Source organism: Diabrotica virgifera, chromosome 6, assembly GCF_917563875.1.
Source record: "Diabrotica virgifera virgifera chromosome 6, PGI_DIABVI_V3a".
Taxonomy (NCBI): Eukaryota; Metazoa; Arthropoda; class Insecta; order Coleoptera; family Chrysomelidae; genus Diabrotica; species Diabrotica virgifera.
This window is the reverse complement of record NC_065448.1, coordinates 176,386,708-176,408,002: the sequence shown is the minus strand read 5'-3', so window position 1 is coordinate 176,408,002 and position 21,295 is coordinate 176,386,708. Positions and strand designations below refer to the sequence as shown.

General features: G+C 34.9%; 1 protein-coding gene across 2 annotated transcripts in view; it reads left to right on the top strand.

The window, feature by feature from the left end:
- Nucleotides 1–21,295, top strand: part of LOC114328611 (uncharacterized) — a 137,233-nt gene that overhangs the window by 38,455 nt on the left and 77,483 nt on the right. The window contains exon 1 of one of the 2 annotated variants that reach the window (XM_028277500.2): nt 9,279–9,681. The exons of the other annotated variant lie outside the window; for it this stretch is intronic. The gene's annotated coding sequence lies outside the window, so the exon portion shown is untranslated. Of the gene's footprint in view, nt 1–9,278; nt 9,682–21,295 lie in introns of those variants that run through there. 2 annotated transcript variants of the gene reach the window in all.

The following is a 21,295-nucleotide window of genomic DNA, read 5'->3' as shown; positions in this document are numbered from 1 at the left end:
AGTTCATAGAGTGGTAAATCAAATCAATAAGGACCTGAATAATAAAAGATATTGTTCAGTAGCTTTCCTCGATATATCTCAGGCTTTCGACAAGGTGTGGCATGAAGGATTGCAAGTTAAACTAAAAAGGCTACTGCCCCATCCCTACTTTCAACTTCTAAAATCATACCTGACAGATAGGCACTTCCAAATAAAATATGGAAGTGAATATACAGAGCTGCATCCAATAAATTCAGGAGTTCCACAAGGTAGCGTACTTGGACCGATTCTGTACTTATTGTATACTGCAGACGTGCCATCAACACGACTTACCACTGTTGCGACATTTGCCGATGATACAGCCATTTTGGCGTCCCACACTTACCCAACATCAGCCTCTAGGAACCTGCAAACTAGTCTAAGCAATGTCCAATACTGGCTAAAAGATGATGTAATAAAGCAAATGGATTAAAATCAACACATGTGACGTTTACCCTCCGCTGAGAAACGTGCCCACCTGTTCAATTTATTGATTGTCAACTTCCACAATCTGATAGCGCCAAATACCTCGGAATGCACCTGGATCGACGACTGACTTGGACAAAACTCATATTCACTAAGCGCAAGCAACTTGGCTTCAAATTAAGAAACATGTATTGGCTCATCGGTCGCAGATCAAAACTCTCCATAGACAATAAAATATTATTATACAAAACAATCTTAAAACCTGTGAGGACCTACGGCATCCAGCGGTGGGGAACTGCTAGCAACTTCAACATATCCATCTTGCAGAGGTTCCAAAATAAAGTACTACGAACTATTAATTCCCAGATAGCATGCAATATTCCTGGGACATTCTCTCAATGTCCTGAAAAGAATATAAATATTCCGAATATTCCAGGAATATCGGCCGAATATATATATCTTGGACGAATATTCTGTGAATATTCCCAACAGAATATCCATAGAACAATACTATGGGTAAATTCTAAGAATATTTCTCGATGAATATTCTTCAGTAGCACATCCTTAAGAATATCTCTCGAGGAATATTCTTTGGGAGCAGATCCCCAGAATATTCTTTTAAGACATTTCTAAAAAGCTAAATAGTAAAGGGCCATGTGTACATAGTGAAAAACCGAAGAAGAATTGACGGTCGTGCTGTCTGCTGTCAAACTTTTGTTTTTGTTCAATGGAATAGCACAAGTGTATAATGATGTTTATGAAAAAGAAGCAAGTTTAATAGTTGTAGCTTTGTTTTAATCACGTCAAAACATAAACAAGAGAACAAATCAAGTATCTATAATCACTCCATGGTGTATTCTTTGATGTAACACCATTGTTCCATGATCATTTTGGCGGCATCGGCTTGTGGCATCGGCATTCTCCATTCTCGGCAAGTAAAGCAAGTAGCAGCATCGGCCAAAATTTTGTGGATATTAATGTAAGTACAATTTTAAGTTACTTTATAAAATGCCACGAAAGCATACTATGTTAAAACGAAACCGTAATTTTTATCTAACAGATTGGAGTACAAATTCAAGTGCTGTGGCACATTCTTTAATGTGTATTTTTACATAAGCTTTATTTATAACTATGATCTTTTAGGAACTCATCCAAATATTGGATTAGAAAACAAACAGGAAGTAAAAACCGTGCAAGAAACTTCCAAACCCACACCAACAAGTAAGTTATTTTCTAATTGTTATTGAATTTCTAAAATTAAAGACCATTCACATTGTGCTTAAGTACTAATTTCAGTTTATGTATTGGCTGTAAATCAACTTTACAGATGTTAAACTGATTTTTTAACAATTAAAAAAATTGATGGTTTGCGTGAAAACAATATGAATTGTTAACAAAAAGTACGGCTCAATACTACAGTGAAAGCACCTATGTAGTAGGGTGGGTCGAAAAAAATCGATATTTTTTTTTCGGATCGTAATACCGCGGAAAAGTTGCTAAATGGTATGACTAAAAAGGGGAAAAAATATTAAAATTATCGGATGTTATCTTCCGTTCGCGCATAAGCTCTAAAGTTTTGAAAAAAATAATTTTTTTTTGAAAATTTGTAATAATTTTTTTTTACGATATTTAATATGTAATAGTGAAAAATTTCATCTACGACACACTAATAAAGTAATATAAAAATACCGGTATTGCACTTCAACATCTTCCGTTCGCGCATGGACATCCAAATATAGCCAAAATACAAGAAAATCGGATTTTTGTCCTATTTTCTTTTCATGTATAGTTACAGATATCAATAATGTAATACCTAATATCTGATTATACATGTTCTGATAGTTAAAGAAAAAAATTCAGACGTAATTAGGCTTGGTTTTTCGATCGCGCACAGCGATACAAAACTTACTGTCAGCGCCACTAGCGGGTCAACGACCCACGCCGCGTCACTTGATACCCCCTCTCCGCTGCAGGCAGCCATTACACTGGTCCGCCGCGCAATTTTGTGTGCCAGTCTGCTGTTGTCTCTTGAGTGCGGTGGATGTGTTGCGTAGTGTGTGTTCCAAATTTCATATTTTGGTGTAGTTTTTTGAACAATTGTGCAATGAATGATGGCATTATCAAAGACAGTGATCACTAGACAAGAATTCCAGTGTCCGTTTTTCGGTACACCAAGAGACTTGCCGCCTAACAAGCTCCCTATAGGAGAGGACGTTCTTCGATGTATATCGAATGAGAGGTATAATTTAGCAGTTAAAGTAAACAACAAAAGAGTTAGTTTTGGACAAGTAGCCAATACAGTAGCTGGCAAAATAGTGTGTTTGTACAATAGAGCATCAATTCCCACCGTAAGTGATAAGAGAGTAGTACAACTGTTGACTGCACTGCATGACAAGTATTATAGTTTAAGAAAATCTCATACTCGAGACAAAAACAAGGAAGTCTTTAAGAGAAACCTTGATGATTTTAAGAAAAAATGCTGTTTGCTTTTTGACATTGCGGCATGCAAATGCCCCATTGCCCTTGAATGTACCAGTACCTGTCATAAAACACCGGATCAATGCCAGTGTATCTGCTCAATAACTTGTACTTGTGAAAAGCTTAAAAAAATACCTTTACTTGAGCTGAAATTTATCTATTCACTACGCACTCACGGCATTGGCAAAATTGGAGGTGTGGACTTAAATGAAACAAAGAAACGTGCCAAATCTTTACAGAGGAAATCTCGTTCCAGCTGTCCAAAACCAAAAGTAGATGTCCAAGTTTCCGAAACTGAACAACGTGATGAATCCTTGACCTCCAGTGACGATTGCAGTGACAGTGACCAAGAATTCATACCTGAATCTCCAAAAAAGAAATCCGGTTGGCAAATGAGGATTAACCTTAAATCTACTGCATTAACTAGTGATCGTTACGGTGTTTCCGATCGTGCTACAGCAGCAATAGCCTCAAGTGTTTTGCAGGACGTTGGCGTGGTAACTAATAGCGACAATTCACAAGTAGTTGACAAGTGTAAAATAAGAAGAGAAAAACACAATGTTAGGGCTGATTTGTCCAGTTCTATAACAGAAAATAAGCTAATTGGGCTATATTTTGATGGCCGTAAAGACGACACTATTGTGGTACAAGAGGCACATTCAAAACGATTTAAAAGAGTGGTAAAGGAGGAACATTACGTGCTTATACAAGAACCTGGTAATATATTTCTGGGTCACGTGACCCCGAATTCAGGAAGTTCAGAGGATATTGCGACCTCTATTATATCCTATTTGACAAGCAATGACATTTCTTTGGACGAATTAGTCGTTATTGGCTGTGATGGCACCAATGTTAACACCGGATTGAAAAACGGTATAATACGCCGTATTGAAACACACTTAGGTAAGCCTCTGCAATGGGCAGTTTGTCTTCTTCATTTTAATGAACTACCCTTCCGCCATTTATTTCAGTATTTAGATGGTAAGTCGACCGGGCCAAATTCTTTGAAAGGACCGATTGGTGGGAAATTGATCAAATGTGAAACACTTCCAGTAGTGCAGTTTGAAAGTATTGATTGCCAAATCCCTGAGATAGACAAAAAAACTCTTAGTAAGGATCAGAAGTATTTGCTGGAAATATCAGAAGCGATTAAATCAGGTGAATGCCCAAAAGATTTATCAATCAGGGATCCAGGACCTTTGTCTCACTCAAGGTGGCTAACAACAGCGAACCGTGCTTTAAGACTCTACATTAGTCAAGAAAATCCAACTGCTGAGTTCCAGGAAATAGTAATATTCATTCTGAAGTCATATATGCCGATGTGGTTTTGTATTAAGAAGACCAAACTTTTTACTGATGGCCCTAAGCTCGTGCACCAATGTATTGAAACCTCAAGATATCTTAAAGATGAACTCAAAGCTGTAATTGACCCAGTTATAGAGAGAAATGGGTTCTTTGCACATCCAGAACATGTTATGATTACTATGACTCAAGATCCCAGAAAACATATAAGAGAACTGGGCCTCCGCCGCATCATTAAGGCAAGAGAAAGAGACCAAAAGAGGAAAACAATTCGAACGTACGTGGCACCTAAGCTAAACTTTTCCGCAACAGACTACACGGAATTAAATTATTGGACAAACTGTGAATTTTCTTCGCCGCCTCTATTGAAAGATGTCACTGATGATGAACTGAAAACCTACATCAAAACAGAAGAAGTACCGAAGTGGGAAATCCTATCACAGAAGATGCCAGTCCATACTCAAGCAGTGGAGAGAAGCGTCAAGTTGGTGAGCGAGGCTTCTGCTAAGGTTTGCGGATCTGCAGCTCGAGACGGGTACATAAGAACGACACTTAAGTCAAGGTCCACGATGCCAGCCTTTGATAACAAAAGACAGTTCAAACTACCAGACATGTAATCTATTCGTAAGTGAAATATGTACTTTGTATTTATTGGATAATACATCAATAATATGTTGAAGCTTGTATATATTTATTTTTCCTAAGTCCACATTTTTGAGGTTTTCAACACTTTTTTGCTATTTTTACAGCCCATGCGCGAACGGAAGATGTTAAAACTCATTACCAGTATTTTTATATTAATTCATTAGTGTGTCGTAGATGACATTTTTCCCTATTACATATTAAATATCGTAATAAAAAAAATTATTAAAAATTTCCAAAAAACTTTAATTTTTTCAAAATTTAATCAAACTTTAGAGCTCATGCGCGAACGGAAGATAACATCCGATAATTTTAATATTTTTTCCCCTATTTAGTCATACCATTTAGCAACTTTTCCGCGGTATTACGATCCGAAAAAAAAATATTGATTTTTTTCGACCCACCCTACTATGTAGTTGCTATTTGGTCAATAATTTTGATTTTTGTTTTAGATGCCAATGCTCAAGAAACTGCAATTTCATATTTAATAAGAATAAAAAGAACGTTAGAATTACAAGAACAAAAACTTAGTGAAATTGACAGAAAAGTGGATGAATTGTCCAATATAATCAGAGGGCAACAAAAAAGTACAGATATAACTGATGATGAAGTTCATAAGAAATTAACTCTATCCACCTTAGAAGAACTAGGAGACGTTGAAAAGCTACTAGAAAATGCTACAAATCTAGACAACTTTGTGAGTGATATTCTTATATTTTTAAAATTTTTCTGAGACTTTGTATTGAAAATATTCAATGTTTATATTCTGACAATTTTTATTTGAGTACGATTCATCTGTATCTATATCAAAAGGAGATTCAAGCGCATTCTCAACAATGAATCACACTCAAATAAAAATTGTTAGACTACAGTTAGAAATCTAATAAGTGACTGTCTGTAGGTTATTTACATGCGTCAGGTGGGAGGTTTTGATTACAAGGAAAGTGTCAGGAGATGCTTGAAAAAAATCTTCAATGATCAATTAGCAGTTATCTACAGTTTTCAAGGTCATAAGGGGAAAAATCCCTTTAATAAGACTCTAATTTGCACTGCCGTAATAAGTGAGTATATATTTTGTTAAAATTTGACAGTTTTGTGTAGAAATAAATCAGATTATTAAACAAGTTTATCAAAAATAATATTCCTCAGTATTATAAGTTTGTTTTATGACCGTCAAATTTTATTTAATTCATTTACTGGGAATCGGTCAGGAATATAAAAAAAATCTGTTGTTTCTGTACGTTTCGGTTTATTTTAATTTAAACCCTTTTCAACAGTTTGTCCCTCATAGAGGTTATATAGTCGTTAGTGGTTTCGTGTGTCAAATATAAATAAATAAATATAAATATATTTGACACACGAAACCACTAACGACTAACCTCTATGAGGTGACAAACTGTTGAAAATGGTTTAAATTAAAATAAACCGAAACGTACAGAAACAACAGATTTTTTTTATATTCCTGACCGATTCCCAGTAAATGAATTAAATAATAATTCCTCAGTATTTATTTTAAATAGAACTCACAGCGAATATTAAAGGAGCAGGCTAAATTTAGAGTTACCAGAAGGCATCAATTTTCTTAAAATAATACTTGTCATTGATTGTTTCTACATAGAACTTGAAATATGTTTCCCTGTATATAAAGATTTAGTCAAAATAATTAAATATTCTAATGAAAGTTCTTCAACCTACTACAATTGAAAGCGTGAGATAGATAGATAGAAATGTTGGTGAGTTAAAATTGATGTATCAAGTCAAAATCGGAAATACTGTAGCTGTTTTGTAGTACATGACAGGCTATTTTTGACTACCTATTCCATGAACTTTTATTTGGCAATTTTATATGTAGTAGGGCCATAATACTACATAAAATTGATAAAAGTTTATACATTATTTCCGATTTTAACTTGATACAGTTTACCCAAATAAGCCGGTCATAGTGTATTGGAACTTTCTTATGCAGGGTGCGGCAGGTAAACTGCCGGTTAAAAAGATCTCGAGAATTAAAGATCACTGAAAACTCAAAATTGATATGTACCCTGCATTGATATTATGTTTCTTATGCACCCTGCATAAGAAAGTTCCAATACACTATGACCGGCTTATTTGGGTAAACTGTATCAAGTTAAAATAGGAAATAATGTATAAACTTTTATCAATTTTATGTAGTATTATGGCCCTACTACATATAAAATTGCCAAATAAAAGTTCATGGAATACTTAGGTAGTCAAAAATAGTCTGTCATGTACTACAAAACAGCTACAGTATTTCCGATTTTGATCATAGGGTGATAAAAATCAATAATTTTAAATTCTAGGAATTTTTTGTTTTATCAGTATTTTGATTATTGTTCAAAATAGCTTACATGTTCCTATCTTAACTTTTTATTTACTATCCATTGCCATTTAATTAAAACAAATACAGGATGGTCAAAAATTCGGAATTCTCGACTACCCTGTATTTGTTTCAATTAAATGTCAATGTATAGTAAATAAAAAGTTAGGATAGGAAAATGTAATCCGTTCTGACCAATAATCAATACTTTTAAAACAAAAAATTCCTAAAATTTAAAAATATCGATTTTTAACACCCTATATCTTCGGAACTATTCACCTTTGGACTTAAATGTGATAGATCAGTGAAATCAGCTCCTAAAGGACAATCTAAAAATGCCATAAAATTCAAGATGTCCCATGAAAAAAAAACAAAGTTATAACCAACTTACGGTGTAACCGGAAGTAGCAAAAGGATGCTGATTTGTACTAAATAGTTCACCCTTGAAAATCCCTACATGCCAATTCTTAGTTTTCAGTGCCTTTTAATTCTCGAGATCTTTCTAACCAATGGTTTATCTGCCGCACCCTGTATAGATAATCCAAATATGAAAACTAAAATAAATATTTTTTTTAGAATCTATATTGAAACTACATATAGATTGTACATCTAAGGAAGTCGAAGTAGCCATAAGCAAATGGCTGACAAAAGCCAAAGAGAGGATGAAGAAAAACGAAGAACACGCAATTAATTTTAATTTGGAAATAAAGAGTTAATAATATTAGTTAATATTTTAATATTCTCATTCATATATTTCCCCAAATTGTGCAAAGGTCGCGTGCATACTGATACAGCAAACGCAATTATAGAAAATGTTCAGCGCAGTTTTTCTTTCTTGGTTAATAGAGCGAGTACACATTGGTGAAGCAATACAACCTACAACGTTTTGCTTTACCAATGTGTGTCCTATTAATCGAGAAGAAAAAACCGCTTCTAATACCATTACTCAAAAGTTTTGTTATTAATTATGTTTTTGCTTTATCTGTGTGCACTCGGCCTAATTTACATAAAATATTACTGCAGTGCAAAATGTGCATGCGAATATTCTTTAAATATGTTACTTGGAAAGCCCAGAGAATATTTAAGGAATATCTAGAATATTCCCGATGGCATTACCCCTTGAATGTGCGAGCCTGGATATTCATGGATCATTCAAGGAATATCTGCAATATTCATGGTATATTTCCTTGGAGTGCTTCCCCGAATGTACCTGTTTGAATGTCTTTAGGATATCCCGGTAATATCTGAAATATGCGTGGAATATCACTTGAAGATATTCTTTGAATGTTTGAATGCGGAACGTTTATATGATATTCATAGAATATCTGGGATATTAGTGGAATATTCTCCAGAGATATTCGTCGGATATCGCTAGGACTGAACAAAATGCTGGTCCTAGGAATATTCTATAAAGAATATATATATCTAGGGGACATTCACTGAATATTCCATTATTCTTTTAGGACATTCTATGAATGTCCTATGAATCACATTTTGCTATCTGGGTTGTTGATGCTCCCTACTACGTCAGTAACGAAATCATTCAGCATGATATCCCTTTAGAATCCATCAAAAATGCCATACATCGTTTTAGTGTCAATTATAGTGAAAAAGTGTCAGTGCACCCGAATCGGTTAGCGGCCCAACTAAACGTGCGCGATGCCAATGAAATTAGTAGGCTAAAACGTCTACTGCCATCCGATCTATCTATTATATTACACAGACTTTAGTTTAGTTTTTTTTTAAGGCAAATTATTGTAAAATCATACCAACAATGTTTAACTTAGGTTTAGATATATTTAAAAGAGATTATTCATTGGAAAAATACTGTACATGTCATAAGCTTCATTGTCAGAAAAAACGCTTATTGCCTAATAGGCAGATTGCAGATCTCTCAAAGAGTTAATAAAAAAATTATAGAAATTTAGCCAATCGGCTCACCCTCTAAACGATGCTGGATCCGCCACTGTTATGTATACTTATATAGGCATGTTTATGAAATTTAAAGTTCAATTGTTCATTTCCACCCATTTTTCTATAGTACACTTTTTTCCTGATATCAGTATGAACACAATGCAAAAAGTTGCAAGTCTAGCTCTAGCTGTATTTAAAATCCGACTTATTCCGGTGTTTTTAGTGCTAAATGCCCTGGTCTATTTCCACTGTTTAAAATTCGTGGTACGACCATGCGGCGGATTAATGCAGTCCGGTACTAATGGAAAGTTAGTAAACAGTAAACATTGAACAACACGTGCACGGAGCACAGAGTACCGGAGTAGTAGTAGAGGTAGTGTACAAGCGCAAGCCACAGTTTACACATCGGTAGTTTCACGAATCGTACCATCAGATCAGAGATTGTTAAAGTACTTATCTATTTAGTGACTAGTTTGTTGTTTATTATGCAATAAGAATGTTGTTCCAATCAATGACCGAAATAATTGTGTGAATAGTTTTACTTTGGAGATTTCTTCAACTGGGTAAGTAATTATTTATGTTAACCGATAACCGATTTTGTAGGTTTAAGAATGGTGTACAGTGTACAGTATTAGAAATTGAAACAAAGAATTTCAAAGTATGTACAGTTCGGCGTTTATTGCCGACTGTCAGGTAAGAATCCTTATGACAATGGAATGAATAATACAGGGTGGGTGAAAAATTTTAGCGCGGGCAAATATCTTAGAATTGTAAATAACTACAATAATGAAAATTTATTTTTAAATTGTCAATGAGGATTTAAATTTTCCACATGGGCTCGTAAAGGGTAGTCTATGTACCCAAAATTAAAAATTAGTCTGAACTGTTTTTCTAGTCGTGCATTGTGTCCTGCGACAACTGCTTTTACATTATTTAAAATGTATAATACATATATATATATATATATATATATATATATATATATATATATATATAGTCCGTCCGCTATAACTTTTCCCATGCGGTACAATTCATTTTCAATCAAATTAAGTGAACACATAAATTGAAACGAACGTCGATGTGTATAATATATACATTTTGTATACTGTAGCTGTATACTATACAGTGCTAGTCAAAAGTCCGTACCCCCCCCTCGTAACTTTTGAACGGTTATACTGGAACTGACGTATGCTTCTTAACTAGTCATGACAGGTGACGTAAAAGTGACAGATGACTTTACAGCGCCACTGTGACAGATAATTTTAAATGGTACCCTATGGTAAGCGATACCTCGTTTGATAGGTATTGAAAATACCCATTCAGCTATACTAATTTTGTTTGAGTTTAAACTCATTTGTATGAATAAATGAAATAATATAAAATTGTAGTTTCGCATTTAATTAATAAAAATTCAAACCTCCGCCTATGGTTACTTGTCAAAAAGGTTGACGTTGACGTAAAAACTACTAGAGAGCTGAAAAATGTCAACTTTTTTGACAAAATAACCATGGGCGGACATTCGAATTTTTAATAATTAAATGCGAAACTACAAAGTTATATTTATTTCATTTATTCACCAAAATCAAAATCAAATTAAACCCAAAAAAATTAGTATGACTGAATAGGTATTATCAATACCTTTCAAATGAGGTGTCACTTGCCATAAGGTCCCATTTAAAATGATCTGTCACAGTGGCGCTGTAAAGTCATCTGTCACTATTACGTCACCTGTCATGACTAGTTAAGAAGCGTACGTCCGTTTATTTCCTCCCTCCAAATTTCACCATTATATGTATAACCGTTCAAAAGATACGAGGGGGGGTACGGACTTTTGACTAGCACTGTATACTACACACATCGGCGTACGTTTCACTTTCTGTTTTGACTTAATTTGATTGAAAATGAATCGTACCGCATGGGAAAAGTTATAGCGGACGGACTATACCTATAAAAACTCCATTTGGCACTAAGTTGAATTATTGTTTTCACCATTAAAATGAATTAACTTGAATTATCCATGTCTGTATGTTCGTCCGTAAACACTACTTCCCCGTTATTAAGACAGATAGATTCTATCTGGCGGTACATGGAAGCGGGGGAACCACCGCTTCCCTATACTTCCATATAAGAAAATACATATATTATTAATTAGTATTTAATTATCAACAATGTTTCCCTAATCTAAGTAATCTATTATGTAACTAATAGGCATTGAAACATTATTAAAATTTGATCGCATACGAACGGTCTCAAATAAGCACACAATTCAACGATTCAGTCCGGTCCTGACGGAAGCGCATCTCAAAATCGCTGCTTGTCATGCATTTGTCCCGTTCAAAAATTGGTCAGGGTTTAATAACCTCACTCGCTAGTCATGTTCCTTTCACGCGAATTTTGATACGCCTGGAAGCGCTCGTCCGACCGCTTCCGACCGCTTCCGATTCGAAAACGAGATGCGGAGTCTGTTACTGCTGCTATAAGGGGTAGGTATTTAGGTACAAATGGCTCGATTTCAATTTTTTGCTTAATATTTTTACTAATATTTTATTTGACATTTTGAGATTTTTCCTTTTACTGATATTTTATAGTACCTACGACATTTTACAGACGAAGTCAAGTGACATTGCATTTTGAATAAGACAATTTTATGACTTATGATGATCAAAAAAATGAGCTGTTTAAAAATATTTGGGATAAAGCTGAAAATATGGGCTTCGAACCTAAAAGAAAAATAATGATGATTGATATTGTCAGCGAAAGAGAGACCTATCGACGATTATACATCGAAATTTTTGATAATATTCTACAACAAATGAATTATCACTTTGAAAATTTTAAAGAAATAAAATATGTAGAATTATGTAATTTTAATATGTCTAATTATAATTCATTAAAATCTCCCACAGAGGTATGTACCTATTTAATTCAGTACGATTAAATTTTGATTTTTTTTGATAATCTAGCTTTGCATTCTCAGTTAAATGTCATTTATAAAACACCTGAAATTAGTGATAAAGAAATACTTAGGAATCGGTTGAATTTTTTGAATACTACTGGTTTAAATCAGTCTCTGTGTGAAGTGGGCAAGTTGTGTGAATTAAGTAGTAGGTAGGTACTAACTATCCCAGCTACAAGTGTATCAGTTGAACGAAGTTTTTCAGTATTAAAACGCATCAAAAGTTTTACAATAAATTTTACAAGTGAAGACAGACTTTCCAAGTTAGCCCTATTATCCATTGAAAAAGAGTGCATTTATTAAACAATTTTCAAAAAATCCAAAATTTTACGACGATGTTATCGACAAAAAATTTACATTGGTTGATAAGAGAATAGGACTCAAGTATTAGTAAATAAGTGTCATATTGTTGAAAGTTGTGTGTTATGGAAGGTGATTCGAAATCGGAATATAAAAACAATTTTGAATAGAACTCTTCTTTTTAAGTTTAAAGAAACCAAGCCTGGAGCAGGGACTCGACCCTGAGCAAGCAGTACAGATCGATGATAAGTCACTAGATATACGATATACTAAGTCACTAGAGTCACTAACCTGCATTGATCGGGTTAGGATTTCGTTTGTGAGTCCTTGTATCCAGGACTCCCACATAATAAGCACTTTGCTGATAGAGAGCCCATATAGCGCATCAGAGTGCTATCGGAGGGGAAGTGGATAGTATGAAGCATTGGGGCGGGATGGAGTGACGCCCGCTTATAAGAGTAAATCCTCCTTGCCTCAATGAATTTGTATCACCCGAATCTCATTCTCAAGGCGTGTGCATGTCTCTCAGACTGTGTTAAACACTATACCTAATTTTTTGTAGTTCTTGTTTTTAGTCGATATAAGTCAACAGGTAATACATTAGGTATACACCTATTAAGTAGGTATATGTTTTGATCTCGACCCTCGTAAGAAAATATTTGTTAAACCCTTATTGAATCGCTTTCTCTTCCGAAAATGTCACCGCACGCCACTGAGATAGAATGACAAATGAGATGCCAAATGAGAGCTTATAACCCAAAGATGGTATTAAATGTGAGAAATTTGACCTCTGACTTCCAGTTTCAGAGTTGCAATCGGAAGTACTATTTTAAACTCGCAGAAATAGTTCACTCGATATATTATTCGACGCGCCTCAGCAAGACGAAAACAAATATACCTATACTTCCGGTTTCATACCTGTATGTCTGTCCGTCCATAAATACAACTCCTCCGTTATTAGAACATATATAATAACAAATTAGATGTCGAATAAAATCTTATACCCCAAAGATAAACTTGAGTCCAGGGTTCTTTACCCGTGCTTCATTAATACCTGGCGAGACAAATCACATACTTTTTATCTAGCATCATTGTCTTCCACGCATGAAACTAAAGACAAACCAGCTACCGCCTGTTATTAAGTAAAGACACATGATATTTTTATGAATACTCTATACTCAGTACATCGAAAAGAGATAGGTACAAAAATGATTCTTGGGACATTTTCAGATTTTAAGTACAATTTGTTTGACGTTTCTGGTTTGTTTACTTGTTGTCACTGTCAATTTGTTGGATGTTTTGCTGTTTTTTTGTCCTATTTTTGCATTGAGAAGTTGTTGAGAACTGTTGTTTTCACAACTAATTTTATATTGGAGTTTGAAATTTTATCGTAAGGGTATTCTATTTTTCCATTAATTTACATACAAAGTTAACCTCATTCAAAAAGGAATGGTTTTGTGTTGAAGTTTTCAATAAAAGTGAAATAGATAACAAAAAGAAAATATTTTGTCAAATATTTATATTATAACAAATATTTAATTACACTAATGATATTAAAAGAATTTATTAAGCTACTTCAAATGTAGCTGTAATTATGCACCAAAATTTTAAAGCAAAACTAACATTTTACATTCTATTTATTTGATAAGGGGCTGTCCAGTGTCCATTAATCACGTGAGGCTCAAAAGGGGGGAGGGTTCCATAAAAAATCACGAAACATCACAAGGGGGAAGGGGTCTAGTAATAATATCACGTGTATTTATTTTTTAAGGAAAATGCCCCAAAACTCAACTGAAAAGTGGCGTTATATGTATTTATTTTTTCGTCAAATGCACACACGAAAATGGCTTGTTGTGATTGATAAAACAAATCGTTTCTAATTCTAATATTATATAAACCAACAACACATTAATTTTGTTTGGTTTCACCCAAATTTCTGTAGCGACACGGGATACTTTACATGGTAATTATTTTAAGTGCTTAAGATAAGAAAGAACTCTTACGAATTCTTTTGTTTTGAATGCACCACCAGATGTTTCCACTTAGGAATACTGGTCAGGACTCTGTCGTCTTCGATGTGGAAGCAAGCAAGCAAGCAATTTGATTCAACCCGACCTGTGGGAGATGTCCACCCTATCGAAAAAGTACATTCGGGTGTAACAATTCATTGGGGCGAGGTGTTTTGACCCGAGTTCAAACAGGGATCACCCCACCTCGCTCCAATGCCCCAGGCCATCCCTTTCCCCCCATAGCACGCTGATGCGCGATGAGGGCACAACTATCGAAGCCAAATGCCCTTCACAATGGAATCCTGGGTAATAAGATTCCATGTGGTACCCTAATCGAATGCAAAAAAAATTAGGCTCAGCGTGATGCGCTCTATGCCTTTATCCTCTTACTTACTTAACCGCGGAACTAAAAATTGCTTGCTTGGGCCCCAAGCCATTGTACCAAGCCCAATTGAGCTCGGTCCAATGGCCCGGAACTCAAGATTTTTATGATTTTTTTGTTTTTGTGTGATTTTTTTGTTTTTTTGTGTTTTTTTGTTTGGCTTACGCCTTTTCCTCTATTTTCTATTGGTTTGCTTACCTGGTCGTGATGTTGGACCTACGCTTGGGATGCGTCTTTTCTTCGGCACTTGGATTTTCGAGCTACGAACTAACTACTATCACATTTACTTGTCTTATTTTATTCACTTTAATCCACTATTTGCTGTTTAGGACGTCTGTGCTTCCTTCGGTGGAACTCGTCATACCTTAGCATCTCTCGCAGTATGTGACTTGGGTGATGCTCCAGTTCCGCGAATTTGACCCTTGCCTTGTCTGTCATAATTTCGGTGACTCTCACCTGTTGAAGTTCTCTAAACAGGAATCTTTCTGCTACGTATCTTGGAACTCTGACTGCTTCGCTTAAGCTGCTGTTATGGACCGCTTGTATCTTCTTTTTGTGGGTGTTACATACTTGTCCCCATGCGAGAGATGCGTATGTTAACACCGGTAATATTATGCAGTTTATTAATCTTAACCTTGTTTTTAGTCTTAATTTACTTTTTCTGCCTGTGAGTCTTCTTAATGTTGCTCTCGCGATGTTGGCCTTCTGGACTGTGGCTTCTACGTGTTTTTGGAAGGTTAATCCTTTGTCCATGATGACTCCTAGGTATTTAGCTTCATTTTTCCACTCGATGGGGGTGTTCTGCACCGTCAGCTGTTCTTCTGGCTGTTGTCTTCCTTTCTTGTATAGAACCGCTTGCGTCTTTTCTGAGTTGATGGCTATCTTCCATTTTATACTCCATTCCTCGATGTCTTCTAACGCTGTTTGCAGGTTGGTCACTGCTATGTCTACGTTTCACGTCTTCGATGTGGGCTTTTAGTCTTAACATAATATATCTATTATACCTACTATCTGATAAATTGGTAAAGTGGTGGGAGATATTCTGTTGTTTTGGCACAGAATATCTAGGAATCTATGTAAGAATCGGAGGCACATTTCTTCTTGGATCTTAACAATAGTTACAAAATTTTGTACAGGGTGATCAAAATATTATACTATTCTTTTAACAAACCCAGTATTTTAGCTCATGTATCAATACTACAAAAGCCCATGCCCTACACAACTTTTTCAAGCATGATCTAGAGCAGCGGTTCTCAATCTGTGGTACATGTACCACTGGTGGTACATATTATTATTTGTGGTGGTACACAAAACGCAAAAACAGGCAAAATCAGCACCACTATTATTATTAATTAGATTATCTAGTTAGATAGGTATTTACGTTAGGTGGTACCAAAAATAATAAAAAGTATTTTGCGGTGCATGACTCAAAAAGATTGAGAACTACTGATCTAGAGCAATATTTATCTTTACAAATGCACCTGGTAGGTATAAGCGCGTTCAATCGAGTTGAGAGAAGAACGGCGCCTTTCAGCCGGGAATTATCTAGACTTACACTTTCGCATGATTCTTGTGGAACCCATTTGGGATGAACAAGGGAGAACAAAAGATCATGACGTTGAAAAAAATAACTTTCAGAAGGCTGGTGAAGTTCTCTCAGAAGTATGGAGTAATATGGTTATTGACGGCCATGGCGTCGTAGCAGAGTATGTCAAGCCAGATAACATTGTTGAAAGTTTTATTCCAGATTTGTCTTCCCAGCGAGCATGTGTGAGAAAGTCAATATTTGCTTTAGGTATATAATATGCGGAGTTCTATACGATTTATTCTTTCGGAACGCTTCGGAGCCTCAAGAGCATGATGACAAGATCCATCATGCTCCATTTCTTCTGCGACGGTCTCTCGAAATTACTCCAACGTATGAAGGCTTCGGCAAATTGATTTATGACCTGTATTGCCTTAGCCTGCAGAAGGATCATCAGATACTTTTGAAAGGACATGTCAGCGGTGTGCACTGGACTTCTGTACAAAGAAAAAAGCTAAAGCGCCTGTGAATACTTGTCACAAGCAACTGAATCTGAGCAATAATACTTTAGAGATGCACAATCTTCGTCCTTCCTGCATCCTCACGCGACAATCGAACGGTAGATCGAGGGAGATTCTCTGCGTAGTGCGCAAAAATAATGACGCCAAGTTGCTTGATGAAACTGATGTTGATCTTCAACAACAAAGCACTGTGCCAACAACTGATTTGCTAGATGCTTATCCAGTTATTGGTGTTGCAGAAAGTCTTGCTCATTAGTGATCCGAGGATATCGTACATTAAATAATGTTTATGTATAATACATTTAGTATTTAATACTAATTTAAAACAGAAATGTTTTTCGCATTTATTTCATTATTTTTGTCAGTCAAAAACAACCCGCAACCTTTCTGTCTACCTCATAAACGTTATTATTTTAGTCTTTAATTTTTTATAAAAAAATTAGATGTTACTTATCTACCTACTATACGTGTATTTTCCAAATAATAAAATAATGATAAACGGTAAAGAAGTAGAAGAGATAGACAAGTTCACATATCTGGGATCGATCATGGAAAGGAGCGGGGGGTGCAAAAAGGATATACAGACGAGAATAACAAAGGCGCAACACGCATTCAACGCTTTAAATAGAATTTGACAAACAAACAAAATATCAGAAACAACAAAAATTAAAATCTTTAATAGTTGCATTAAAAGTATACTGCTCTATGGAGCAGAAACATGGAAACAGGACGAAAATACAACTAAAAAACTACAAACATTTGTAAACAAATCTCTAAGAAAAATCCTGAAAATATACTGGCCAAACAAAATAACTGATACAGAACTATGGGAAAGGACAAAGCAAACTAATATATCTACTACAGTCAAGGGAAAAAATGGAAATGGATTGGCCACACTTTGAGGAAAGACCAAAGCAGCATAGCAAGACAAGCACTTGAATACCAACCAGAGGGGAAAAGAAAGAGGGGCAGACCAGACAACAGCTGGAAAAGAACAACAACGAGAGAACTCGAAAAAATTGGACTAAGATGGGGCGAAGTCAAAAAGAGAGCAAAAGATAGAAGAGAGTGGAGGGAATTAGTTGACAATTTATCCAGAGAATAAAAACAAAAGAAGATGCGCTGTCCCGGCCAGACAGCAATCTTACACTTTTGGCCAAGAAACGCATAAGCGCCCAATACTCCACAAGGAGGGATGGAACGAGAGAGATACTTACGTGTATTTTATAGATATTAAAAAAATAGATTTTTTGTATATCCTAAAAAATACACGTGATATAAGGAATGGGGGGGGGGGGGGGGTAAGTCTTAAATCTCACCATGTATCACCAATGGGGAGGGGGGGTTAAAAATGCCAAAAAAAACATCACGTGATTAATGGACGGCCCCTAACGTCAATTTTTTTAATGTAATCCGTGATCGGAGCAGTATCTACTTTCTGTCACTTGCTGTTGCGTGGAATAGACTTTCGACTTATTTCGTATGCTTTAAATAATGACGCACGAGTAAAGAATCATGGGCTCAACACTCAACTGTATCCAGGTGAGAAATTTGACTTCCAACTTCCGGTTCCAGAGTTGCAACCGGAGTACTGTTTTAAAGTCGCCGAAATAGTACAATCGATATATTATTCGACGCGCCTTAGAAAGACGAGAACAAATATATACTTCCAGTTTCATGCCTGTCTGTATGCCAGTGAACACAGCTTCTACGTTATTAGAACAGACACAATCGCAAATGAGGTGTGAATGAAATAACTCCATTATGGTAATGAATGACTCAAAGTCTTGAACTCAAAGATGGTAATAAAGGTGAGAAATTTGACTTAGGACTTCCGTTTCCCGAGTTCTAACCAAAAGTACTTTTTTAAAATTACCGATATACTACAAGCGATATATTATTCGATGCTCCTTCCTTAGCAAGATGAGAAAACTATATAAATATTATATTTTCGTTTTTTATATCACTTCCGGTTAAAATGTTGTAACTGGAAGGGTCACATTATAGTAGCAGAAAAATACGTGATATATCAATTTACGTGTATTGAAAAGACTTGTTCGAATATTTTCTTACTTTGAAGTCGTTTCCGGTTAAAAATTTATAACCGGAAGTTGAGCAAAAATTACTCAAAATTAGTCAAATCGTATAATAATGGACAGATGAAATGCTTCTTGGAATGTAATTAATGGTACCTTCGGCCTTCGGTGGTGCTATAGTAGGTATTTTTCAAACATGCTTCACAAGATTTCCCAAATGATTCAATATCTAAGCCAGGCCACCAAATATTGCCTTGCTGCTGTCTTCAGTTTTAACTAATAAATGTATCAATGATGCCATGTTTTCTGTACTACATGAGGTTTACCAAGCACTAAACAATAATCTTTACACTGCCACTGTGACTCTGTCAAAGTTTTTGATTGTGTTGGCGACATTTTGATAAAAAACTAATTTTCAGTAGTAATTGCACAAGAGCTCTAAAATTCTATATTAATTTTAGAGATCGAGTGCAATTTGTTGCGATTATTTCATGAATAAAACTGTTCAACACCAAAATTTTATTGTAATTTATTTATGTAAGTACAAATTAGTACAATTAAACACACAGTTGTTATAAATATTAATTTGACGGTTGAAAGTCATCACTTTAATAATTTTTAAAACATTAATTGTCATTAATGTCAGTGAATGTATTTTTTCGTAGCAACGAAGGGCATCTGACGTAATATACTTGACGACGGGAAATTATCAAAAATTATCGGGTATAATATCACAAAAGAGTGAGAATAAATTGAATATAATGCGAAAGTTTTTCGAAAATTTGTTGTCTGGCAATAGACACGAGAGCCCGCAGGGCTCGAGTGGCTATTGCCCAATGACAACACATTTGAGTAAAAATTAAGCATTATTTTCTTATTTATTCTTACTGTCGTGTGATATTCGTAAGATTATTTTTTAATACGTATATTATGGATATTTTCTTAAATGTGACAGTTGTCAAAACTAGGAAACTGGTTGCCATTAAACAGAAACAATCTACTTAAAAAAATTATAGCGGTAATTTTCTACAGTAGATAATTCTCAGTATAATTTTAATCTGATTGGACAGAATTAAACACGTGATCAAATATCTTACTATACGATTGGAAGTTAAAATCGTCAAAAAATAATCGATTTAATTTAGATTTATGTAGCTTTCTATTGGTCAGAATCTCCTATGAATGAAATAATCTACGAAATTCGAGGGATTTCTTTGAATTGGTTCAAATCTTACTTGGAGAATAGCAAACAGCTGGTTACAACAAATGATAATGATACTGACGCTAGTCTCAAAAACATTGTATGTGGGGTATAGAGATGCATCAAGTCAAACTAGTTTGATTTTATTCAACAAACTTGACTTGACTTGAAAATTAAACTTTTTTTGTAAAAAAGTTTGACTTGACTTGATTTCGATATCTTTAGCTTTGACTTGAAATCAAACTTCTTCAAACAGTTTGAAGTTTGAATGTCATATTGGCAACGTGTTTATTTTCAATTATAATTGAGAGCGTACGGATTTTCTTGTGACTTATTTGGATAGGTCTGAATCTGTATTCTGCTACTCCGCAAATTAGTTTGTAGTTCATATTTAAACGTTGATGTTTGGCTTGTTTATTACGTTCGTTTTGAAGTGTGTGGCTTTGGGAGATAATATCTGAATGTGGATATTTTTCGGTTCAGAATAAGTACCAGAACAAATTGAGTCTGATATTGAAGGTATTCCCACTGCAAAAATTAAGAGAAACAATCTGTAGTCGAAGCATTATTAATTAAGAAAAATAAATATACTGATTTATTTGATGTTGCGACAGGTGATTTCAAAACAATGAAAATTGCAAAGTGTATACATACTTCTATTATGTAAAAATAAAGAACAGCGTTATAAAATCACAAACAGTGAACTACTCGTAATTCTTTAAAAGGACAGCGTTATGTATAACTCGACCAAGCGCCATTTCTTTAAAATCGAGATAACAGCGGATTCTGGTGACACATTTCCAACTATCTTGGAAAAATCCCTGTTATTGTCACGTTAACGGTTACTAAGAAAAACAAAAATAAACCAAGCGACATTCTGTCTATTAAGGGTTTTTAGTTTTGCATAACAAGACTATATTCATAACTGCCATTCTTAACTGCCATTCATAACTGCCATATATCCATAACTGCCATTCATAACAGTTTCGCAATTGTAGACTAAACGCCGACTTTGGTCTGTTCATGCTAAACTAAGCGTTTGGCCAGAATAACAGTTTTGTACATATTAATTTTGAAGTTTCCGTCAAAAAATGATGGAATTTTTTTAAAGTGAAAATGTTGTGTTTATTTATATGTAATTAAATTGAAAATTACAAATAATCTATATAAAATCTTTATATTATGTCTAACGTGCTATGTACTAAGAATGTAGTATAAGTCATAAAATGGACCTTTCGGGATTCTTC